At 41.9% G+C, this 12,683-nt stretch overlaps 1 protein-coding gene across 2 annotated transcripts in view; it reads left to right on the top strand.

Moving 5' to 3' along the window:
- Positions 1 to 12,683, top strand: part of SNTG1 (syntrophin gamma 1) — a 402,149-nt gene that overhangs the window by 33,935 nt on the left and 355,531 nt on the right. The gene's annotated exons all lie outside the window — the stretch shown is intronic.

Raw genomic sequence — 12,683 nt, 5'->3', positions numbered from 1 at the left:
CTCATGCGAAGAGTTGACTCATTGGAAAAGACTGTGATGCTGGGAGGGATTGGGGGCAGGAGAAGAAGGGGACGACAGAGGATGAGATGGCTGGATGGCATCACTGACTCGATGGACGTGAGTCTCAATGAACTCCAGGAGTTTGTGATGGACAGGGAGGCCTGGCGTGCTGCGATTCATGGGGTTGCAAAGAGTCGGACATGACTGAGTGACTGATCTGATCTGAGGAGAAAGTGGGATTGGATGAGAGGAGGGTGGGATGATTTGAGAGAATATCATTGAAAAATGTATATTATCATATGTGAACTAGATCACCAGTCCAGGTTCAATGCATGGGGACAGGGTGCTCTGAGCTGGTGCATTGGGATGACCCTGAGGAATGGGATGGGATGGGGACGTGGGAAGGGGGCTCAAAATGGGGAACACATGTACACCCATGGCTGATTCATGTCAATTTATGGCAAAAACCACTACAATATTGTAAAGTAATTAGCCTCTAATTAAAGTAAATAAATTAAAAAAAAAAGAAAAACATTTTCCTACCAAGAAAAAAAAAATAAAAGAAACCCAGCTGGAGAGAGGATTCCATGTGGCCAGAAAGTACAGTTAAATGTGTAGTAATGAACTTAGTAGAGCGCATTCAGAGAGATGTCAGCTGACAGTTCACACATGATTAGAGACTGTGTTGTGGTTCAGTCACTCAGTCGTGTCCGACTCTTTGCGACCCCAGTGACTGCAGCACACCAGGCTTCCCTGTCCTTCACCACTCCTGGAGCTTGCTCAAACTCATGTCATTGAGTTGGTGATGCCATCTGCCATCTAATCCTCTGATGTGCCCTTCTCCTCCTGCCCTCAGTCTTTCCTAGCATCAAGGTCTTTTCTAATGAGTCAGTTCTTTGAATCAGGTGGCCAAAGTATTAAAGCTTCAGCTTCAACATTAGTTCTTCCTATGTGACCATGTTTAAGACAGAAAAATTACTAACATGCTCCTTGGAAAAGGTTATTTTAGGCTGCAGTGTCTAGTGAGCAAGGTGAGCGAAACCCAACTTGTAAAGGCTGCTATTTTGAGGGAGAAAGGTGACCCAGTTTCTATTGCCTTAATTCTGTGTTAAAATTTAACAGAGAAATATGAAGCCAAAGGAAAATTTAAAAGAATTAGAATGTTTAGTTTTTCCTTTCTTTTAATCTTTAATTTATGGTTCTAATAAAATCTGCTATTTTCTTGGTATTTTATAGGATAGAGCTCCTTAATTAAATTAGTAATTCTCCTCCTCATAAAATACAGAGCCAGAGAATAAATGACCAAGTTACTATTAAGTTTACGGTATGTCTTAGAAGGACTAACATATTTCCACTAGTAGTTTTTTCCAGTTTCCTTAGAAAAAGACAAAAGCCTATTGACTTTTTAGGATGCAATATTGTGTTAAATATATATGTCATTGATTGCTTCAAAGGATCAGAAAAACATAGTATTTTTAGTTATCAAGATGCATTTATTGCAAATATTTATCCAGCTTTCTTTTAAGCAGAAGTATTTATTATAATAATAATATCTATATAATTGACATCTCTATAATTGGCAATGTAATATAACTGCAAAATAGTGAAAATATTTCAAGTGTTTTCATCAACATCAAAAGGATATTTTGGGACTTCTCTGATTGTCCAGTGGTTAAGAGTCCATGCTCCCAATGCAGGGGGCATGGGTTCAATCCTTGGTCAGGGAACTAAGATCCCGCATGCTGTGTGGTGCAGCCGAATTTTTTTTTTTTTTTACAAAGAATATCTATTCTGTCATCATTTTAATATTATATCTCTTGTGTTCTTATTTCTTAAAGGTTCTTGATCCATAAATGTTATAAGTGAACACTTGCCCAGGCACAGTGTTTGGCATCCTTCTTTCATTGACATCCAGAGCATGTATTTCAGTGCATATTCAGTTATTTAAAAAAAATCTTCTGCTTGTAGTAGTAATTGGACAAGTCACTTTTCCTCTTTCAGCTATTTAAAGTAATTTTTAACTTAAAAGGACCTCGGTAGAGTGTCTGCAGCGGTAACGTTCTTTCAGCAACGCCTTCACCCACCCCTTGGCTGGGCCTTGGTGGCAAGCATGGTGAACACCCAGCCAATGAGTTGAGCTCACGCCCTGCCTGCAGGAGCCAGACTGTTTCAGGTTCAAGTGCACAGTTGGGAGGTGAAGTGTTTAAGTAACAGATCAACTGGCAAAGACCCACGGCCGCCTGTCATCATTTCCTTCTCTGTCATGGGAAATGGATGAGTGTGACGTGCCTTTTCCATGTACTCAGTATTCCTGTGATTGGAATGGACTTTCTGCTTTAAGATGTCATTAACTCCCATGGGAATCAGTCTCTGCTCTAAGAGACCCAGGCCCTGCAAGAACATGGTGGTCCCCACTCTGCTCAGGGATTTTCCACAGCTGCATCTCAATATCAGCACAGAGATAAATACCAATCCATGGGCTTTTCTCAGACTTGCTGCCTCGAGGGCCAGTAGGGCTCTGGGAGGTCCCTGGCTGGATTCCTAAGTCCTTGGCAAAATAACTCAAGGACACTGTATGTCATCTCATCTTCAGTACCGGTGTTCTTTGGCTTTCTTTGGATTGATGCCTGTCTCTTTTCAGTGTCATAGTTTCCTTGTATCCAGCTAGAAAGATTTCCTCATCAAAGAAATCTCCTGCAGTGTTACATGGATCAGTTGCTATTTATTTCACAGACAACACACAGACTTAAAATTCTTATCTGGTTGATTTTACATTTTGCAGGCAGAAATTTTACTTCTTACATGGACAGTAATAAAAACATAGTTATGAGCAAAATTCATTGTACAACTAGTGAGTTGAAGAACCCCATTGAGCCCATTTGTACAAGAAACACAAAACCTAAAACAAAAAACTCAGACTGTTTTTTTGGACAAAAATCCCCTGTTTTGTCCAGGGGTGGGATTCTCTAGATCACAAGACCTGCTCTTTCCAAACAGCTGTGTATCTCCCACTTCATTTTGCTACCTTGTAAGTAGAGTCCCATTACTCAGTAGAGGTGAGTAAAACAGCTCATCAACCTGTATTAAAACAAGTGTAGTATGAAAGCTGCAACCCACTCCAGTACTCTTGCCTGGAAAATCCCATGGATGGAGGAGCCTGGTAGGCTGCAGTCCATGGGGTCGCTAAGAGTCGGGCACGACTGAGCGACTTCACTTTCACTTTTCACTTTCATGCACTGGAGAAGGAAATGGCAACCCACTCCAGTATTCTTGCCTGGAGAATCCCAGGGACAGAGGAGCCTAGTGGGCTGCCGTCCTTGGGGTCGCACAGAGTCGGACATGACTGAAGCGACTTAGCAGCAGCAGCAGCAGCAGCAGCAGTATGAAAGCTGGGCTTCCCTGGTAGCTCAGTGGTAAAGGATCCACCTGCCAATGCAGGCTCAGCGGTAAAGAATCTACCCACAATGCAAATTCGTTCTCTGGGTTGGGAAGATCCCTTGGAAAAGGAATTGGCAAGCCACTCCAGTATTCTTGTCTGGTAAATCCCATAGACAGAGGAGCCTGGTGGGCTCCTCTTTGCCATGGGGTGGCAAAAAGCTGGATATGACTGAGCCACTAAACAGCAAGTATGAAAGCTGGTTGGTTCAAAGCGTGATGATCCGTGTACTTCCCCGGGTGGTGGGAAGTGTAGCTTGACTCTAAAGAGATCATTACTTAAGTTTATCTTCAGACACATCCATGAAAGTGGGAACTCAGGAAGTAAGGTTAATAAAATGCTGACTTAAATAGGTGATGACAGATTCAAGTCTTTTAAAGATAGCCCTTCCAGATCTTTAATCAGTGCCCTCAGGGTGACCTCCAGGAGCCCCACCCATTAGAGACAATGCTTCTGCAGCTGGACTCAGGTCTCACATAGGGCTTGTGAACAGGAGTGGGGTTGCCTCATGCTCACACTTTCTCAGAAGCAGTGATATTTTGTAACTAAGAGCGGGAACAGCAGAATGAGCAAAATGCTGTTTTCCTGAGCTCATTTTAGCTAAGGTTGTCCCATCTATAGTACATTTTGATTGTATTAAGCTCATTCATTTTTCAGTGTGCATATTACTGATTGTGGTTGTCACTCATCTTTTTGTTCTTTTTGTCATTACCAATTATTAATATTTTGTTTTGAAGTATTTCTGAGCAGTTGGAGCTGCTTCAGCTGCGTGTAGGAGGGTGAGAGCCTCATAAATTGGATATCCCCACAGGGGTTGGGGGGGCTGACAAGGGAGGAGGGGCTGACAGGGGAGCCGGGCATTCTTGGCAAGGATATGCTGCCTGGAAAGAACATTTTCCAGAAAACCAAGTCCTCCAGTTCCTGTCCCACAGATCCAGATGAAGATAAAACCTGGAATATTGGCCAAGTCTGAAGGAGGTGATGCATCATTGCTTTTATCTTTCATGTAGTTGGATTTGGAGAACTGGTTGGAAGAAGAAGCAGGGGCTTTAAAATGATGAACATGACGTGGGGCCCATGGACCTTGATGCTAGAAGCCCTGCCCTTAAAAACATCTTTGCTGCCTTGTGTTTCAGGCTGAATGTCCACAAGTCAGGCTTTAGCTCTGGACTAATAACAGGTCATGGGGAGACAGGGAAGGAAGGTGGATGAGGGACAAGGCAGTTGCTGAGGGCTGTGACACATAGTATCCAGTGAGAGGGCTGAGCTCTTCTTGAGGGGCCACAGGTCCACACTGTGCACTCATCCTGGAACCAAACTAAAGGCAAAGCCCCCAAAAGGTAGAAGGGACCCACGGTGTCCACTCACTTAGGGAGGGACTCTGGCAAGGTACAGACCTGCACCTCCAGGCCTGGTTGGCTTGTGACTGTTTTCTTTCTGCTCTGAGGATTTACTGCCATGAAGCCTAATTAAGATCATTTTAGGTGAAAAAAGTGAAGCATATAATCACAGGTGAATCATTACTCGTCACGGAGTAGAAAGGTGACACTTAGCACAGAAATATTTCTCCATTTGGGGCTCCAAAGCAGAGATTACAGCCCTCATAAAAGTGAAAATATAGCTTCAGTCAGACCTGAAATGATCTCACGGTTGAACACGTGCTTCAAAGCCTCCGCCTCATCCTTTCTGGTCTTCCAGTCAGTGTGAATGCGATGAGCCTCCTTGCAACAGGGAACTGCAGTTCATCTACTTAGCACTTTGGAAAATTTGTCAGGTTCAACATTTCTTAAATACTAAAATGGGGCATGTGGATTGGAGATCAATTTCTTGTGAACATAATTTTTGTAGTCAAAGAACATCTGCAGTGTTATTTAACAATTACTAATAAACATATTGGACTTCCCTGGTGGCTTAGATGGTAAAGCATCTGCCTACAGTGTGCGAGACCCGGGTTTAAGTAAACTGAGTCACCTGGGAAGCCACATACCAAAGTGTACACCTACTTAAAGTGTGCACTTCATTGATTTTAGAATATATACAGAGCTGTACAACCCCTGGGCTTCCTCGGTGACTCAGATAGGAAAGAATATGGCTATAATGCAGGAGACCAAAGTTCGATCCTTGGGTCAAGAAGATCCCCTGAAGAAGGAAATGTCAACCCACTCCAGTATTCTTGCTTGGAGAATCCCATGGACAGAGGATACTGGTGGGCTACAGTGCAGAGGATCGCAAAGAGTAGGACACAACTTAGCAGCTAAACAACAACAATGAGGAGGCTCAAGATAGGTGCCTGTCGCACATGCGAGCTGAGCATCTCTCTACAGACTCTCCTGGGAATCAGACAGGAGACTGGACAGGAGGGTGTGATAGTTCCTCTGGCACTCTGCCTGCTTCTCATCTCGGCAGATCTGATTTTGGTTTGGTTTACGTCTTGGGCTTGCTATGTTCCTTTATAGACTATGATTTCACAAGTTTATTATCTTTTTAAAGTCATAGTTTGTAGGGCCTTAAATTACTGTTTCAATGCAACAGAGTTTCTTTGTTAGTGTTTACTATATTTTCTGAAAAATTAAGGATCATTTAAGGGGATGACAGAGGATGAGATGGTTGGATGGCATCACTGACTCAATGGACATGAGTTTGAGCAAGCTCTGGGAGATGGTGAAGGACAGGGAGGTCTGGTGTGCTGCAGTCTTGCAGAATCAGACACAACTGAGCGACTGAACAACAACAACGATCTTGCTTCTTTATCTTGCAGGCAGGCATTGTTCCTTGCAATTCTGTAAGTCAGGTAGGATTCAGGTCTGGTGCTTATGGGCCTGGGATTCCTTTTCTATGAGCAACTGGTCTTTGAAACCTTTGGATGACTATCTGAGCTCAAATTCATGCAGCACTGCTATGAATAGCTCACAATTTATTTCAGTGAGTTCTGAAACCTGTTAAAAATAGGACCTTGCTGAGACTTCATATTCTCCTGTTTTTCATAGCTGATCTGACAAAACATGTTTTTGTAAATCTTTTCAATTTAGAAAGAATTTTGCTTTACCCCCTCACTAATGTCTGATTTTTAAAATTTATCTCTAAAACTCAACATAAAAAAATGGTATTAGTCAAATTTGTTAAATTTTCAACACTTATTTTCAACATAACACAAGTTAACTTGAATACCTATTTCACACATCCCAGGGCTTATACATAGTAGGGCCTCAGTGGGATTGTTAATTTTGTCAAGACTGAAGTACCCAGATAACTGGTCAAACCTTATTCTTAATGTTGTTTCTGCAAAGGCATTTTTAGGTGATGTGTGTGCATGCGTGCTCAGTCATCTCAGTCATGTCCAACTCTTTGTGACCCTATGGATTATAGCTCCCCAGGCTCCTCAGTTCATAGGATGCTCCAGGCAAGAATACTGGAGTGGGTTGTCATTTCTTCTTTCGGAGATCTTCCTGACCTGAGGAGCCAATCCACAACTCCTGTGTCTCCTGCATTGCAGGCAGATTCTTAACCCACTGAGCCACCAGGGAAGCCTTTTTTATATGCTATTGGCATTTAAATCAGTAGACTTTGAGGAAAGCAGAGTGCTCTTCCTATGCGGGTGTGCCTGACTAGTCAGTAGAAAACTGGCCTCCCTGAGTGAAAGGACATCCTGCAGCTGACAGCCTATGGACTCAGCTCATCCCTGGGTCTCCAGCCTGCTGGTTTACCCTGCAGACCGCCACGATCATGTGATCCAATTAAGATAAATCTCTCTCTCTGTGGACACACACACACACACACACACACACATCGTCTGGTCTGTAGGTGCTATTTCTCTGGAGAACCTTGACTGACTCACGTAGTGACAATGGGTTTACTCCTTCCTTCCTTCCTTCTCATGAGGTTGCAAATTCTGGTCCAGGTGTGCCCTGCTCACCTTTGCAATCTTCCTTCCGAGCACAACCCCTGTACAGGGAAGAACCAGTCATGTTTGTTGAAAACAAGACTAGGCTGCTCTTTTTTTGTTGTTGTTGTGTTCATATTTTCTTCTTTTTGACCAGAATTGTATTTATCCAGGTCAATGACAATCAGTATACTATTCGTGATGTCCTTGATGCAATGAAGTTTTAAAAATTATCTCAGAAATCTGCAGAAGAGAAGGAATTATGCTCAGTATAATTGTGAAGTTGTGTCTGTGTTGTTTCTTCTGTAGTTGGGAGTCATCGGTGACACACAAAGTGTTGCCCGCGCATTTTGTATAAATTAGAGTTTATCTGTAGAGTATTCATGGAGGCAACTGGGAATTATTAATGACATATGGAGCAGTAAAGGGCATGGAATTTCTGACCTTTGTTTTCAGTTAAGCCAGCACTGTTTTTGTGAAATAAAGTTCAGGGCCACGCACCAGTTCTTGCTGAAGGTCTGTGTTTGTCTCTGTCATCCTGGTAAATGAGATACCAGAGCTGAGACTACCTGCGTCACGTAAAGAGCACGGGCTTTGGCCGCTTTCCGGAATGGACTAAAGTGCAATCATTTGCCTGGATGGATTTTCATTTAGTAAATGCTGACAGGCTGCACACCGTCAGCTCTGAGAGAGTTTTTTTCTACTGCAGAGTGTAACGTCTTGTCAGAGAGCAAGACAGTTAACAGGTGACATTAATGTGGTGGTTAACAAGACGGTTAACAGGTAATGGTAGATCCCAGGGCCCCTTTTTCTACTCCTTTCTGAGTATGTACTTGTATGTAGTGAACATGAGTGTATATGAATATGTAGGCATATTGTGAGATTTGGAGGCCCGAGTGTATCTGCCAACATAACTTGCTGTGCAGTCAGTCTGTTCTCTCCCCAAGAACATCTTGCTCTGATTGTCATATTTACTCACCAAACAGGGAATGCATTCACAAATTGAATAATTTAGGTCGTCGGTGGAGCACACGAGCATTCTTGTCCCAGACCCCAGGACAATGATCTCTGTAGAGATTAGAAATCTAGATAACCAGAAACTTTTATTTCCTTGAGGTGGATTCCTTGTCATGGATCTTAGTCATTGCTCCCTCCCTCCACCAGAAGGATTCAGTTTTCAGATAACAGAATTTTTTAATGAAAACAGGACAAATAGGCACCACTTTGGCTTTTGTCATCTTGAAGATATTTACAACCAAACATTATATTACAAATTTTTAGTTTTTTCCCTCTCCCTTTATCTTTTTTCCCCTATATGTTATTTTTACTAATTCACTGAGATTTTTTTTTTTCCTGTCTTTGTCCTGAGGTCATTCATCATCTTTTATTTACCGTTTAATGACTACTACGGTTGTCAATGTGTTGATTGTTGTTTCAGCTTCTTCTGTCAGCCCTTCTCATTTTTCTGCTTCATCTGCTCACCTAAATGTTGGTGAATCTTCCAGACTGTGGGTTTCTTTTCCAGTATCTTCAGCATGTAATATTCATTCCAAAAATGTGTTTGGTTTCTAGTTGATTGAATTTTTATTTATTCAAGCCTCCAGTGCTCTATTTTTCTTAACTCTGTTAGGAAAACGCATGCCTGCATGCTCGGTTGTGTCTCACTCTTTGTGACTCCATGGACTGTAGTCCGCCTGGCTCCTCTGTCCATGGAATTTTCCAAGTCAGAATTCTGAAGCGGGTTGCTATTCCTTCTCCAGGGGAGCTTTCTGACTCAGGGATCAAACCCACATCTCTTGCACGTAGCACACTTTCAGTTGAGTTCCTTACCATTTGCCACCTGGGAAGCCCATATTAGGAAAGTGGTGGGGGTGAAAATGGACTTTGGAGTCTGAGTTCGTGGGTCTGAGTCTTTGGTCAAGTTGCTGCTTTAACATCCCAGCTTGGATTTTAGTGCATAGAGTTGCTAATTGTAGGTTTGCACTTGAAATATAGTCAGTATTTTAGATGTAATAGTTACCATTATTGTTTTTCTTGTTTAAAACAGTCTGCTGCTTATTTCAGTTCTTTTTAATAAAACATAGATTTTTGCCTCTGAAAATGATTTAGTTTTATTTCACATTTTCCTAGCAGTAGTTAATTTGTGATAAACAAAGGGAATGATGACTTGTGAAATAATTTTCATTATTTTATAGGCATATTTGTATGTACCACTCTATGTGTGCCTAACACATAATTAATAGTTAATAAATATTTTTATGATTCTGTTGCAATGCTAACAGCTATATTACATTTTATGTAAATTTAGTGTCATATTATTAATTTGCCAATGACACTTTTTTCAATCTTTTTATGAACAGTGCCAACAAGTATTTTTATGCTCTGTTTGGAGGGTGCAAGGCTAGACAGTTCTGTTAATAATGATAAAAGCCAAGGCTTCCTAAACACCCAGTACTGGCAAGCATTGCTCTAAGCTCTAAGCGCTTATTGGAGTCCTCATAATAACCTCGCAAAGCTGGACCTGTTCTCATTTGTATTTTGCAGATGAACAAACTGACCACAGACAGGTTAAACAGCTTGCCAAAAGTCACATTAATATAGTGACATAGCGGGGCTTCGAGCAACGCCTGCTGGCTCTGGATTCCATGCCTTTAATAATTATTCTCTGTTTCCACCAAAATGATGAGGCCCTGTCCTTGGAGAATTTTCTGTCTATCCTTTTACTGTGTTTTAATCTCTTCCAGAATCTGCTTATGTAGACATGAGCCTGTGAAGTTTCCTGCCTCGGTTTACATTCTCCTACACACATTTGCTCAGAGCATATATGGTGATGAGTTTTTCATCTGATAAAATCTTCATTTTTCATTCATGTTCTGATTTTCAATTTTTGTATATTTAGTATAATGTGTATACTGTGTTTAAGTTCTAATGGGTTGATATGGATAATTTTCTTTTTAAGCTCAGTAAATGTAATCTTATCCTTTTTTCAATCTATCTTCACTATGACAGTGCTGGGTCTTCTGAGTTCTGCCCTTTCTCTGAATTATCTTTTTCATTTTAGTGAGAACTGATAGGTGTTAATTATCGCTGAAAGTGAGATTAAAGCAACGAAGAATCCATTAAGCAGAATTAATTACTAGGGTGGCATTTTACAGAAAGTTTTTAAGGCAAATACAAAGATGTTATGAGCATGTATGCCTTAGGAGTGACATTTATAGTTCAAGATAATGATAATCAAAATAACATGTCTTTTGAGTATCTTCCTCACTGTGCCCCAGAAGTGTGGGTATCAGACTGTGAAGGTAAAGATGTGAACATGTTCTCTCCTCACAGTTCATCCTGTCCTTAATACTTTGCAAGCAGCAAAAACTTCCCTCCTCACCTTGTAAACCCAAGCATGTTTCCACTATACCCTGGTGGCCATTCTCTGTTTTATTTTTTTCCTGCAAAGAAGTACAGTGGTAAATGTTCAATCTATATTTTTGTTTATGTGTAACTTTTTGAGAGGGAGCAAAGATTTTTGCAGAGAAAAATGGATTTGTTTTCTATTCTTCCATTTCTCCGGTGTCCAAAGCCATTTGCTCACATACATCATTGAGTCTGATGATATGAAATGGGCCCCACATCCCAGACGTTAGTTTATGGGGTTTCAGCACCCTGTCCCCCTCCTAGTCATTCTGTATTTTGTCTCAAGAATAAGGATGTTGGTTCATTCTGTGTATCAGTTTGATGGGTCACAAGATGCCAGGAGTAAACCTAACTCCTGTTATGTCTGTGAGGGTGTTTTGGGTGAGGTTGGCATTTGAATTGGTGGGAGGTCCTCCCCAGTGAGGCCTGGTACTGTCCAATCTACAGGGGCCCTGAACAGAACAGAAGGTGGAGGAAGGAAGGAATGTCCCTCACTGTTGAGCTGGGACATTCTGTCTCATCTTTTCTGCCCCTGGATTGGGAATTTCACCTTTGGTCCCTGGTTGTAAGGTCTTTGGACTCAGCCTGAAATGTGTCATTGGCTCTCCTGTGTTTCCAGTTTGCAGATGACACATGTTTAGAGTTTCATAATCATGCGAGCTGATTTCTCACAGAAAGAAAGTGGAAGTATTAGTTACTCAGTTGTGTCTGACTCATTGTGATCCTATGGACTGTAGCCCTCCAGGCTCCTCTGTCCATGGGATTCTCCAGGCAAGAATACTGGAGTGAGTTGCCATTCTCTTCTCCAGGGGATCTTCCTGACCCAAGGATTGGGTCAGGAGTCTCTTGCATTGCGGGCAGAATCTTTACTGTATGAGCCACAAAGGAAGCCAACGAATATATATATATATATATATATATATACACACACACACACATATATATATATATACACATATATCTCCTGACTATCTGGAGAATCTGATGAATAAATAGATCCTTTCTCTTACTTTTGCTTGTTGTGGCTTGAGAGGTGACTGGAAAGAGCACATCCATTTTCCTGCAGAAGGTGACTCAGAACCTGACTTTGAGCTTATCTTTTAGTCCCTGAATTTTCACAAGTATCTGAAAAGGAAAGATTACTGCATGAGTTACTAAAGGATATAAACTAAATCCGACGTGATCCTTGTCCTGGACAGACTTATAATAACATTCCCAGGTTACCATGAGCAGAGGTGTCTTCTCATTCCGAGGAGATCACATAAGACTAGGAGGTCAGATGCAGCTTTATAGTGAAGGTGATGCTTGAACTTGGGGAGAAGAAGCATGGGTCCCCTGGGCTCAAGGACATGCACTTGTGTACGCTGTGCTCCAGTTTCAGAAAACTGAATGGCCCTGGATGGCAGGTCTATTCAGAACACATCTAGGGACATAACAGAGCATTCCCTTGGTTTGGTGTTTACTTAAGGAAAATGCCCGATACTCTGGCCACCTGATACAAAGAGCCGACTTATTGGAAAAGACCCTGAGGCTGGGAAAGATTGAGGGCAGGAAGAGAAGGGGATGACAGAGGATGAGTTGGTTGGATGGCATCACTGACTCAATGGACCTGAGTTTGAGCAAACTCTGGGAGATGGTGAAGGACAGGGAAAACTGACGTGCTGCAGTTCATGGGGTTGCAAGGAGTCGGACATGACTTAGTGACTAAAAAACCACAACAGGGAAAGTGCCAGTATCCAGGAGGAGGAATAAAACCAGGCGGCATCTAAATTGAGGGGCTTAAATGCAAGTAAGGGAAACTTGGTAGAGTCCCTTGGTAGAGGAATGGGACGTGAGTGAACATTTCTGAGCTTCAGAAATTTTAATTTAAGAATAGTGTGTAAGATGGATTAGTGAAAGAGTGAGAGAGAACCCAGGTGACTGCACATCCGGATCCAGGGAGGCTAATACATCAGTGGT

The sequence above is a fragment of the Bubalus bubalis genome, chromosome 15, assembly GCF_019923935.1.
Source record: "Bubalus bubalis isolate 160015118507 breed Murrah chromosome 15, NDDB_SH_1, whole genome shotgun sequence".
NCBI classification, from domain to species: domain Eukaryota; kingdom Metazoa; phylum Chordata; class Mammalia; order Artiodactyla; family Bovidae; genus Bubalus; species Bubalus bubalis.
This window is presented reverse-complemented; position numbering and strand designations above follow the sequence as displayed.